The sequence below is a fragment of the Hibiscus syriacus genome, unplaced genomic scaffold (assembly GCF_006381635.1).
Source record: "Hibiscus syriacus cultivar Baekdansim isolate YM2019G1 unplaced genomic scaffold, ASM638163v2 tig00110194_pilon, whole genome shotgun sequence".
Taxonomy (NCBI): Eukaryota; Viridiplantae; Streptophyta; class Magnoliopsida; order Malvales; family Malvaceae; genus Hibiscus; species Hibiscus syriacus.
Window position 1 is genome coordinate 532,931 of NW_024062620.1, and position 13,930 is coordinate 546,860.

General features: G+C 34.2%; 1 pseudogene; it reads right to left on the reverse strand.

Moving 5' to 3' along the window:
- Nucleotides 1-247: 247 nt before the first annotated feature.
- On the reverse strand, nt 248-13,036 carry LOC120217911 (annotated as a pseudogene).
- Between the last annotated feature and the right edge of the window lie 894 nt (nt 13,037-13,930).

Below are 13,930 nucleotides of genomic sequence, written 5' to 3' on the forward strand. Positions count from 1 at the left end.
GAACAAAGAAATACTGTTTCATAGTTTGTATAGATGTTTATGAAGTTTTTTATCACTATGTCTATGTTGTTCACAAGTTTCCAGAATGACCAACAACTACTATATTCATACAACCTTTGAATTGTGTTGAATATCGTATATTTATACTCATTTCTGAATATGAGTAGAATATAAAATCTAAACACAAATATTTTTAAGAAAAATGAAGAATCTCAGTAACATGGCACTTTGGAGTTTATCCTATACCTTTCTGTTGGTCTGAGTGTATATATGTAGCACAAAATATATTATACAGGGAAAATTACATAAACATACAATAAGTTCTATGTGCTGTGGTTTGGATTCCCTGAGAAAGAGATGGCCCTTAATTCCCCATACATTTTTGAACAAGCAAAGGCAATACCTGTCATTGCTCGGAAGAGCTCCGGCAACCGAGTTTTAAGGCTCACGAGAGACTTCTCTCGCACCTGAATACATAACCTCCGGTAGGCCTCTTCCTCTTCTTCCAACCCCTTTTTCACTGCAAACACAACAGCCTGTCTCTCCGCAACAGCATCATTGATAGGGTTGTCTTCCGTACTAGTTGGATCCAACTCCTCCGGTGTTCTTCTCTGCATATACTTATGGTACCAGTCCTCAAACTGCCGTTGCTTCTTCGCAAGCTCCTTCCGAGATTCCTCACATTTTTCCTTCAGCTTTATTTCATCTAGTTGATGCTGCATGATAGTATCGATCACGTGAGCAAAGTTATTGATGGCACTTCTTGCAATCTCATCCGGAAGTTTCTCAAGTTTGTCCTGCCAAGCAAGGATGAGCCTTTGAATAGGTGGATTTTCAACCCTTGGAGGCGAAGAAACTTTCTCCCTAAGGCTGCTTTCGATGGGGACGAGATTTAGCCTTAACCAATTGTTAAGGGCTTTTAAGTACTCTTTCTGGTGGTCAATAAGCTTACAAAACTGCATGTGCCAATCCTGCACAATGGCTAACAGCTGGATTGTACGCTCATGGTGGTGCTCGCTTGTTTCCTTTGGTGATTGAGAGAGGTCCAGGTTATCCCTCAGGATTGCCACAATCCTAAATTGGCCTTCATGTTGAACTCTCATGGTTTCCCACATTGTTTCCATCCTGTAAATTGACACATCGCAACTCACATCACCCAAACTTCAAACAAGAAAAAGAATTCAAGGACTTCATCATCTGCAAAAGGATCTTAGATAACCCTATACAAACACAGTAAACTGATGAAAAATATTATAAAAGGTACCTGATGGAAGGGGAAAAAGGCAGAAAACTAAGGTTAGAAGTATCCTTAAGTGAATATTAATACTCATAGAAAGGGCTGCTATGCCTTTCAAATCCTTTCTGGGATCAAGGCGGGCCTTTTTTTTTTTTTTGAGAAAGTCTAGTATAGAGTTAAAACAATGGACCGTAACTTACCCACCAACAAGCTGAACCAGTTTCGGGTAGAGCTGCTCATCTCGTAATCGATTTATCTCCGAAACTGTTGAATCCATGGATTGCATGTCAACAATTTATCTAGTATGCAGATGACTTACTGCTGCTTTTGCCTTTTCGAGTGCCTTAGAGTTGGTACCTCGTTTCTTTAGTTTGTTTAGTGTGGCAACCTTCCTTTGGTATTCAAACTTCATAAGCTCCCCAGCCTATCCATAAACAATTAAACCCATAAAACAAGTGCTTAATTTAACAAATCAAACAGAAGCACATAAAAGCTATCATTTCAAAAGGTGCAGATGCACTTCTATGACATTACAAAAAGGTTACATTTTAAGCAACCAACTCGGTATCAGTCACTATTCATTCCAGAAGATGAAGCTAAGCTCATTGCAAATTGACAGAAGAAGATATATATATTCGAGGAAGTAAAACAGACATTAGCATTAAAGAAAATTTTAAAAAGTATAGTATCTTGAACAAAAGTAAGCACTAGAATGACATTTTCCTTTTCCTTCAACAAGCCTGCTACAGAGCACTTCTAGCAAAACAAAATATAATTTGAAAGGCCTCATCCTTCATGTATGTTGCTTATAGTCATTTTCAACGTGGTGCTTCTCTAGAATAATCACATTTTAGGACTTAAGTGACCCTTAAAAATGAGATTTCGTTTAGGGATGGTGCAATGACCTACTAACCAAACTGGACTGAGTTTGTAGCTAAGTTACTGAATTAATAAATATACATTTTATATTTGGTGTGCTCAGAGAGTTAAAATACAATTACATCCCACCAGTTATCTATTACAATAGGATTGGCCTTTGGAACAAGAACTCGGACTTAACACGATGAATGATTCCACAAACAAGGAGCAAATTACTTCATCGTCAATTAGACAATAACAAGAATGACTCAAAAAGTTGCTGCTTCATGTAGCTATAGCTTTTGGATGGCCCCTGTCTATACAAGCATGCATGCATTGACATGATCAAGATCTCAGACGTGTCAATATCAATGGTGACTCATTATTTTGATGCATCATTTCTTCGGACAGAAGACAAAAAGAACTTGATGTGGAGCAGTAACAATTTCAACTGTCATAAAAGTCAAAACTATGGGTTCAAAGGCAAGTACCTGGAGTGAATTAATGCACAACTATATCATCTCTAGCCTTGTGCTAATTACTATTCAAGACAAGGTGACTACTTGTCCAGGCTGGCCCTGAATTCTTGAGTGCAATCATGACATAACGAATAATAGCACTATAAAAAATTGAATTTATTATGCCGGTTACTTTGTAACACCCCCAACCCGTATCCGACCCGGATACGAGTCCGAAGTGTCACATTGACTTTTCAAACCTTGACTCTTAAGAAAAATCCCGGGAAATTTAAAACTTTATTTAAATCAAAATAAAGACTTTATCAGAGTGCTCGTACTTAATGACTTATTACATGCCAACACTTTATACATAACCAAATACATACTTTGTCAAATATTTCTGATATGATCTTTTGGTAAGGAAAACTGACCTGTCTTGCTCCGCATCACTCCTTACTCTTCTCGAAACCTACGTGTGAAACAATCACACGCTAAGTCGAAGACTTAGTGAGGCATAACAACTTATAATACACTTTAAAACATATATTGATACATGCATGTTCTGTTCTATCATGTTATAGCAATTCCATGCATTTTTCATATCGTATAAAATCATATCAGATTAATTGCAGTAAATACATACATACACATAATTCATCATTAACAGTTTATCATATAATCACATATTTTTTTTATCAAACACTATACACACACAACATCATATCATTTCTATAGCATTTATCATACCACTAACTTATATTTGTTCATATCTCTGGATTAGCCCATGTACATATGTGAGAACTATCGATATGTGAGTCTATAGAGGTTGTGCACTATGCTGTCACCACAGCTCGTATAAATGCACCGAAGTGCCCCGTAGAATTGCACCGTAGTGCCATATAATGATGTCCATAAGGACCACATAGAATTCTTTAAGAATCATATACATATGCTAGGGATCAAGTATGTGTCTTTCCAGACTTCACACATGTTCCAAAGAATATACATATGTCCCGAAGAACCGCGTAGAATTGCACCGTAGTGCCATATAATAATGTCCATAAGGACCACATAGAATTCTTTAAGAATCATATACATATGCTAGGGATCAAGTATGTGTCTTTCCAGACTTCACACATGTTCCAAAGAATATACATATGTCCCGAAGAACCGCGTAGACCCTCGACTCTTGGCATGCCAACTATACCCCTAGCTCTCATGACACATAACATGGGCGTTATCATTTATTTCATTTCAAATATTCACATAAACTTGTAATTCACTTTCACATATCACTTATCACATAGCTTCTTTTCATATGATCACATAGTCACGTAGTTCACTTACACGTAGATCATTTCCATATAATTCACATGTCACATATGTCATGTTTTCATATAATTTCTATCATTTCTCACCCAATCACCTTTATTCATGTACACATACTCATCATATCTTGTTCACATATGATCATATACTTCATATAACAGATAGGAACACTTTCACGTAGCTTATAATCATAGGTTTTATCTCATAACATATCATGTAACATTATAATAGAAATATCTATAAGTCATATCACTTAGAGCACATATACTTATAGTCACATTGCTTATATCTTAATCTTATGCCTTCTCTTAGACATATATATATATATATTCACATGTTCAGGTAATCCACCATTTCATCACATAATTGTGTATTCATATAACTCATTTCATTTCATTTCATATCTATCTATATATATATATCCTCAAGATTATCCTAATATAAATCATATAGCACTCTTATATTTCGTATTCATATTCATCTAGGGCAGACTTATAAACATATCTCACTTCTATTATTTCTCTATATATAATCTAATCTGTTTACTTAATTCAATTTCATATAACTCCTATAATCTTCTCATATAACTTCATAATTTTCTATCATACAACTCATGTGTTATAGTTTTATTTAAACATATGAATCTTTCTCATCTAGCTTATCTTATATGTTCATCTTATCATTTATGTTCAAATCTCCTAGTTAGTGTACTATTCTCACTTCATCCTATAAATCAATATTATCCAGCTTATTTCACTTATCATATAGTAATAATTATATTTTACTATGATCACATAGTTTATATCTCATATAATTCATAACCTTTCTTATGTAATTACTTATACTTTATCATCTAACACATAAAAGAACAGATCAATCCATATACTCAAGCATACATACATGCATATTCAACTCATGCCTTTAATCATGCATTCATGTGTAACACTTCAGGAAATAGACTCATCGCAAGTCTTATTCCCATTTCACATCATATACTATTGAATATGCACTCACCTGGCCTCACTAGTCAATTCCAATCTCTTATCTTTCCCCTTGATCGATCTTACTTGTCAATGGTTCCGGAACTCGTTTAAGCTCTGAATCTACATAATTATACATTTTAAGGCAATTATTAGATACCTACACCTTGTAATTTGATACTAGCAACTTAAACGAACTTATTAAACCCATATTCCCAATTTTCCTTTAGGGGGAATCGGTTCCCCCCTATGGGGGTATTGGTTCCCCCATGACATACTGGAAATTCTTGTTCGTTTGAAAGGGTATCGGTTCCCCTTGAATGGGTACCGATTCCCCTTGCCCAGAAATCATATTTTGAGCTCGAAAATCCTTCATTTTCAGCTCAACACCTCATACTTCATTCCCTTTAATATTCCTAACTTTCATACACATACTTAAACTCATTTCTACTCCATAATCATTTCTTTAAACTCAAAATTCTATCATTTACATGGCATTCAAGAATCACACTAAATTTCCAACATGTTCTAAAACCCATTCTATCACTTCATATCTCTTAATTTAACCCTTGACAAGTCAAATTCAACTTCACAATCTATTATCTCCTTCCATATCAAAAATTCACTTAAAAACTCATTTTTCTTAATTTCTCATAACTTGTTAATCTTTGAGGTTTAAGCCACCTAAAGCTTTCCTTAATCTTTCTTAATATCCCAAGAATCAAACAAGCTTTAAAACGAAAGAATTAACCAACTAAAGACCCACTTACCTTATACCAGGCTTCACGGTTGAGAGGAGGAAGAAGAAGACTGAAGAATGCTCTGGACTTTTCTTCCTACGTGCTTATTACCATTATAAAGGGAAATAAAAATCTTCCCTGAAAAATTACCATAGTACCCTTAATATTTCCAAACTTAATCATTAAATCCAACATCAACTTTCTTCAATTAAATCCATGAACTTTTAACTTATTTCAAAATCGAGCACCTAGTTTACAAAATTTGCAATTTAGTCACTGACCCTGATTTGGGATGTTACAAATCTCCCCTACTTTAAAGAAAATTCGTCCTCGAATTTCCACTACACACATTGATAAAAACATGTCTGTTAATGTTCTCATGTTGTTTCCTTTACTTAATCTTTCTTTCTCTTAGTTCTTCAACTACCTTTTTCCTTTATACATCCTTATCATGTTACTTATCATATAACCAATAGCATCAGTTCTTATCACTCAAAATCCTTAATCAATCAAATTCTTTATCAATCTTTAATTACCTTATAACCATACCAAACTTGTATTTCGTCATCATTTGACCAAAACACAACTTTAAATCTTCTTCAATGTGATTAAACATATACTTTAAGGAGTCAAACAATATTTTCACATCACTTTGCACACTTGTCTTATTTCTATATCAAAATTGTCCTTTGTACTTCCATATTTATCGTATCTGATCATTTAAATCAATCCCTTTCATTTCTTTATTCCTTATTCCTTATACATAAATCATATATTTCCTTTCATGTTCACATACTCTTGTCTTATTACTTATACTCATCTTTATGTACCAATCTTCATTGCATCCTCATTACTTTAATAACCCATTTCTTATACATAACTTCATTCTTTATCATTCTTATACTTGTATTTTTCTTCCTAAAGGTTCCATGGAAATACTTATCTCAGTTTCTACATCATAGTTATCTGCTCAGAATATACAACCATATTCAAATTCACATCATAATCAATTAACTCAACTTTATCTTTTCCTTCAATCTTATAACTCTATCACTTTTACTCTGACGGCTAGTCAATAATATATGTTCAATCTAGGGTACAAACCCTAATCAACCAAACACATACATCCTTTCAAATCGAAATTATCTTAAAAATTCACTTACTCAACTTATCAATTTCACCTCTATTCTCATATATCCTGAAATTTCTTTTGTTCAAACTCAACATTCTGACTTCCTGTGTCTTATAATCTGATCATCGATATACATATTCTCAAACTCTTCTTATCAATCCTCAGTTTTTTTTTTAAATACCAATTCTTACTTCCTTTTCCTTTACTATACCACATTACTATGATCCAAATATGCAACTGTATCCAGATCCATTGCAGATCTGGTTATCATATCCTGACAATATCTTATAATCTTATAATTCCAGTACATTTTTATCACATACTCTAGTTAGCCAATGCTAACTCTTTCCATCTTAACTGCAAACTCTTATCATAAACATACTCTTGTTTATGCGCAATATTATCACTTCGTTTCAAACTCATAAGCTCTGACTTATACATCTTATACGCTTGTCACTGATGCGCTTATCCTTGAGTTCTTCTATACGTAATCATCACGTCATTAGATCTTTTTAACATTCTTATGGTGACACCCGTTCACCATCTTCTATCTTATTCACATAATAGCAAAACTACTCTACATCGTTTTTCCGATTCCAAACGATGAAAATTTTCTATCATTATTCAGATATGATTTCAGCTTTCTGAAATCAACTTTTGATCTTACTAGGCATTTCCTGAGGTGTCCGCTCTTCATCCTGCCTGGCCAGGGCAAGTGAATAGCTATCACAATCAGGAATATCACCTTTCACTTACTTCAAAATTATCACGATCGGATTTCTACTGTATTAAACTATTCTTATTTTATTAGCAAGACAACGTATTCCTTACACTATCAGATCAGAAATTTTTCAATCTATGTTGGCATGTACACTTTTTATGACATTTTGGACTTCGGTTTATGCCGAGAATCGGCTAAACCATAGCTCTGATACCATTAAATGTAACACCCCCAACCCGTATCCGACCCGGATACGAGTCCGAAGTGTCACATTGACTTTTCAAACCTTGACTCTTAAGAAAAATCCCGGGAAATTTAAAACTTTATTTAAATCAAAATAAAGACTTTATCAGAGTGCTCGTACTTAATGACTTATTACATGCCAACACTTTATACATAACCAAATACATACTTTGTCAAATATTTCTGATTTGATCTTTTGGTAAGGAAAACTGACCTGTCTTGCTCCGCATCACTCCTTACTCTTCTCGAAACCTACGTGTGAAACAATCACACGCTAAGTCGAAGACTTAGTGAGGCATAACAACTTATAATGCACTTTAAAACATATATTGATACATGAATGTTCTGTTCTATCATGTTATAGCAATTCCATGCATTTTTCATATCGTATAAAATCATATCAGTTTAATTACAGTAAATACATACATACACATAATTCATCATTAACAGTTTATCATATAATCACATACTTTTTTTATCAAACACTATACACACACAACATCATATCATTTCTATAGCATTTATCATACCACTAACTTATATTTGTTCATATCTCTGGATTAGCCCATGTACATATGTGAGAACTATCGATATGTGAGTCTATAGAGGTTGTGCACTATGCTGTCACCACAGCTCGTATAAATGCACCGAAGTGCCCCGTAGAATTGCACCGTAGTGCCATATAATGATGTCCATAAGGACCACATAGAATTCTTTAAGAATCATATACATATGCTAGGGATCAAGTATGTGTCTTTCCAGACTTCACACATGTTCCAAAGAATATACATATGTCCCGAAGAACCGCGTAGAATTGCACCGTAGTGCCATATAATAATGTCCATAAGGACCACATAGAATTCTTTAAGAATCATATACATATGCTAGGGATCAAGTATGTGTCTTTCCAGACTTCACACATGTTCCAAAGAATATACATATGTCCCGAAGAACCGCGTAGACCCTCGACTCTTGGCATGCCAACTATACCCCTAGCTCTCATGACACATAACATGGGCGTTATCATTTATTTCATTTCAAATATTCACATAAACTTGTAATTCACTTTCACATATCACTTATCACATAGCTTCTTTTCATATGATCACATAGTCACGTAGTTCACTTACACGTAGATCATTTCCATATAATTCACATGTCACATATGTCATGTTTTCATATAATTTCTATCATTTCTCACCCAATCACCTTTATTCATGTACACATACTCATCATATCTTGTTCACATATGATCATATACTTCATATAACAGATAGGAACACTTTCACGTAGCTTATAATCATAGGTTTTATCTCATAACATATCATGTAACATTATAATAGAAATATCTATAAGTCATATCACTTAGAGCACATATACTTATAGTCACATTGCTTATATCTTAATCTTATGCCTTCTCTTAGACATATATATATATATATATATTCACATGTTCAGGTAATCCACAATTTCATCACATAATTGTGTATTCATATAACTCATTTCATTTCATATCTATCTATATATATATATCCTCAAGATTATCCTAATATAAATCATATAACACTCTTATATTTCGTATTCATATTCATCTAGGGTAGACTTATAAACATATCTCACTTCTATTATTTCTCTATATATAATCTAATCTGTTTACTTAATTCAATTTCATATAACTCCTATAATCTTCTCATATAACTTCATAATTTTCTATCATACAACACATGTGTTATAGTTTTATTTAAACATATGAATCTTTCCCATCTAGCTTATCTTATATGTTCATCTTATCATTTATGTTCAAATCTCCTAGTTAGTGTACTATTCTCACTTCATCCTATAAATCAATATTATCCAGCTTATTTCACTTATCATATAGTAATAATTATATTTTACTATGATCACATAGTTTATATCTCATATAATTCATAACCTTTCTTATGTAATTACTTATACTTTATCATCTAACACATAAAAGAACAGATCAATCCATATACTCAAGCATACATACATGCATATTCAACTCATGCCTTTAATCATGCATTCATGTGTAACACTTCAGGAAATAGACTCATCGCAAGTCTTATTCCCATTGCACATCATATACTATTGAATATGCACTCACCTGGCCTCACTAGTCAATTCCAATCTCTTATCTTTCCCCTTGATCGATCTTACTTGTCAATGGTTCCGGAACTCGTTTAAGCTCTGAATCTACATAATTATACATTTTAAGGCAATTATTAGATACCTACACCTTGTAATTTGATACTAGCAACTTAAACGAACTTATTAAACCCATATTCCCAATTTTCCTTTAGGGGGAATCGGTTCCCCCCTATGGGGGTATCGGTTCCCCCATGACATACTGGAAATTCTTGTTCGTTTGAAGGGGTATCGGTTCCCCTTGAATGGGTACCGATTCCCCTTGTCCAGAAATCATATTTTGAGCTCGAAAATCCTTCATTTTCAGCTCAACACCTCATACTTCATTCCCTTTAATATTCCTAACTTTCATACACATACTTAAACTCATTTCTACTCCATAATCATTTCTTTAAACTCAAAATTCTATCATTTACATGGCATTCAAGAATCACACTAAATTTCCAACATGTTCTAAAACCCATTCTATCACTTCATATCTCTTAATTTAACCCTTGACAAGTCAAATTCAACTTCACAATCTATTATCTCCTTCCATATCAAAAATTCACTTAAAAACTCAGTTTTCTTAATTTCTCATAACTTGTTAATCTTTGAGGTTTAAGCCACCTAAAGCTTTCCTTAATCTTTCTTAATATCCCAAGAATCAAAACAAGCTTTAAAACGAAAGAATTAACCAACTAAAGACCCACTTACCTTATACCAGGCTTCACGGTTGAGAGGAGGAAGAAGAAGACTGAAGAATGCTCTGGACTTTTCTTCCTACGTGCTTATTACCATTATAAAGGGAAATAAAAATCTTCCCTGAAAAATTACCATAGTACCCTTAATATTTCCAAACTTAATCATTAAATCCAACATCAACTTTCTTCAATTAAATCCATGAACTTTTAACTTATTTCAAAATCGAGCACCTAGTTTACAAAATTTGCAATTTAGTCACTGACCCTGATTTGGGATGTTACATACTTGGCCAAAGGAAAGCATATTATGCGGTTTAATATATCAAGAAGGTATCAGTCAATTAGTACAAAACGAAAAAGAGGACAAAGGACATAACAAGAAGAAGAAACTTTTTCATATACCTTCACTTCATCATAGAGCTTTTTTCCCATGCAAGCATTTTATCCAACACGGTAGCATGAGTCTCATTCTCCTCCGAATCAAAATCATCGTTTCCGTTATCAGCATTGTCTAATAATCCTCTAAATGACCTGTTCCAAGTAATAACACGCATTACTCTCGCGGAGTGATTGATGTGTCCTGCAAGCATTGCTCAAGATAATAAAAACTCTGCCTAAGCTACATTACATGCATAATATAATCAAATTATTCAAATCCAGAAGGAGAAAAGGAACATATTTATTAGCCAAATTGTTAAACTTAATCTTATGGTTTTGCATAGCTGATCTCCTGTTATTGGTAGTTTATATGTTTATTTATATATGTAAATCTAACACGGACTCTAAAATAGAACCAGATAAAACAATCTCCATTCTTTAAAAGAAGAGCTCTCCACAAACTAAGTAAAAACTTATAAGCCAAAATAGCCTGAATCTTAAACAAAGTTTAAACTATTGATATGCAGTACTCGCAAGTCCTATGTTTTGTGCAAGATCCATCACTCAAAATCCAAATCCTTGAAAATTCTCATTCTAATAATTCAATGTTACAAAGGAATGAAAACACATATATACTTATAGCCACCCTCAATCCAACACCTGACACATTTTCGGACAATGGAATGGGGTTGACTCTCAAAACACCCTTCCATGAAAAAACTTTACAAAAAATTAAACATACAAATGTAGGACACATACACAAATCTAAAACTCCCACCCTGAGTACAAGTACCATAGTTTTTGGCAAACTCATGCAAGAGCCATTAACATTTGAAATCCAATCTTAGAACTCTCAAGCTGAATTGCTGATACCAAACAATATGCAATTGAATAATAATCAAACATCAGTACGAAACTACTTATCCATGTAAGAGATACCAAAAAATCCTAATCAAAATGCTAAGTACTGCACTGATGCTGAGTTTCATAGTAAAAAACTGAAAACCCATTACCTCGATCTCGATTATCAGCAAAGTTAGAGTGATAGTGCAACCTAGTAGCTTCCAACATCTTAGAAACCTCATGAGCACTCTCTGAGGCCTTCATGAAATGATCATCAAGCTCAGTGAACAACTGCAACAAATTAAAACTCCCCTTCCCCGAACTCTTCTCTAATGTACTACCAATCCCTACTTTCCCACCCTTCTTGCTAACTTTTCCTACGCCAGCTGCTGTAGGAACCGGCTTCTCCACCTCCACTGCCATCTTCTGTCCTTTCTCCATTACCATTTCCTCCTCCCTCATATTCTCCTCCACCACCTCTTCCTCCTCAACTCTTCTCGGGATTTCTTCAAACACCTTCCTTTCAACCTCCCTATTATCCTCCACCCTCATTTCTTCCACAACCCCTAAACTCGGTCCGGGCGCACTATCTGCAGTGGGAAAGAAGTAAAGAAAAGTTGAATCCTGTGGCGGCTGCGATTGCATTGCACGCGCATGAACCATTGTTGATGCCACCATTTCCTCCTCTACCTCCTCCTCTTCTTCCTTCAGTTCCCTCCTACGCCATCCGCCACTACCACTCCCCTTATAATTCCTCGATCTCCGCTTAACCAGCGACCCACTCGCTTCTACGTCGTCATCCTCCTCCTCCTCATCTTCCATGATCGTGCTCGTCGACGTCTCCATTTGCTTCCCTTTCAATGACATCTGTATAGGCATACTAGCCGACCGTTGGATTGGAACTCCCGGATCGCCGGAAAGGTTAACGGGAGGAGGGGGCGGTGGTAAGAGCTTGTCTACTGGAGATCCCACGAAGGACGGTCCAGGGTGAGAAGGGAGATTGGGATTCTGGACCTCACCGTGGGCATAATCGCTCAAGGCGGCGCCAGTGTTCTTTAAGGACATGGCATAAGCAGAGTGAGCAGCGGCAAAGGCATTTCGCGCCGCGACGGCTTCTTTCATGAATTGTTTCCGCTCTTTGCATCGGGAAACCGCTTCTTCGTTCTCAATCTTCGACTGCGAACAACCCATTACTCCCCAAGAATCTTGGCAGAAATTGAATCGAATAATTGGATGATGTTGAGCTATTGTTGAAAGCTGAAAAAACAGAAGCTTTTATATAATGGGTTTACTACACAGTGTTTTTTAGTGCGAGAGCGTATGAAAGGACGAAGTTTCTCTGTTACAGAGGACATAGTACAGAGACTGACGCAGGGTTTTTCTTTTTAGATAAACTATAACATTAGTCACTATTTTTTAATCGTTTTTTGTTTTGGTCACTGACTTATAAAATGCTTCAACTATAATATTAAAGTTTTTGCATTCACTTTTCTCAATCATTCAATTATTCAATTTGAAACATGATTTTATTTTCTTTTCGCTCTTCGTCTTCGTCTTTTTTTTTCTTCTGAAGTTAGATTTTTCCTTCAATCATCGTCAGAACTATCATCTTTTAATATTATTTATAGTCAATTCAGATACTCTGATGAATTTATCTCATCATCCTTTATTGAATTTGATTATTTACTACTTTAAAACTCATGAATTTCAATACAAAACAATCACTTTTGGGATTTATGGACTTTATTGAATTTGAGAAGTTTAACTATCCTTTTGAAAATTTAAACAATGAGAATCATCCTATTAAGGATAGTTAAAATTCTCAAATTCAATAAAGATAATTATATCATAAAAATCTTATTTTTTTAGTAATAATATTTTTTAAAAATTGAATAAATTGGTGACCAAAATAATTGTAAAAGGAGATAGTGGATATGTACATATATTAGACATGTGTAAGTATGTACATCTAAATTAATAAGTTAAAAATTCAAATAAAAACTAGAGAAAGGTATTATTTTAATGTATTATAACAAAATATCATTAATAAATAAATGAGTTAACAAACGAGCTTATAAATAAGTCAATAAACAAATTTATTCATGAACATAAACGAATCGAACATACTTTTGTTTGTGTTCATTCGTTTATTAAATGAACAT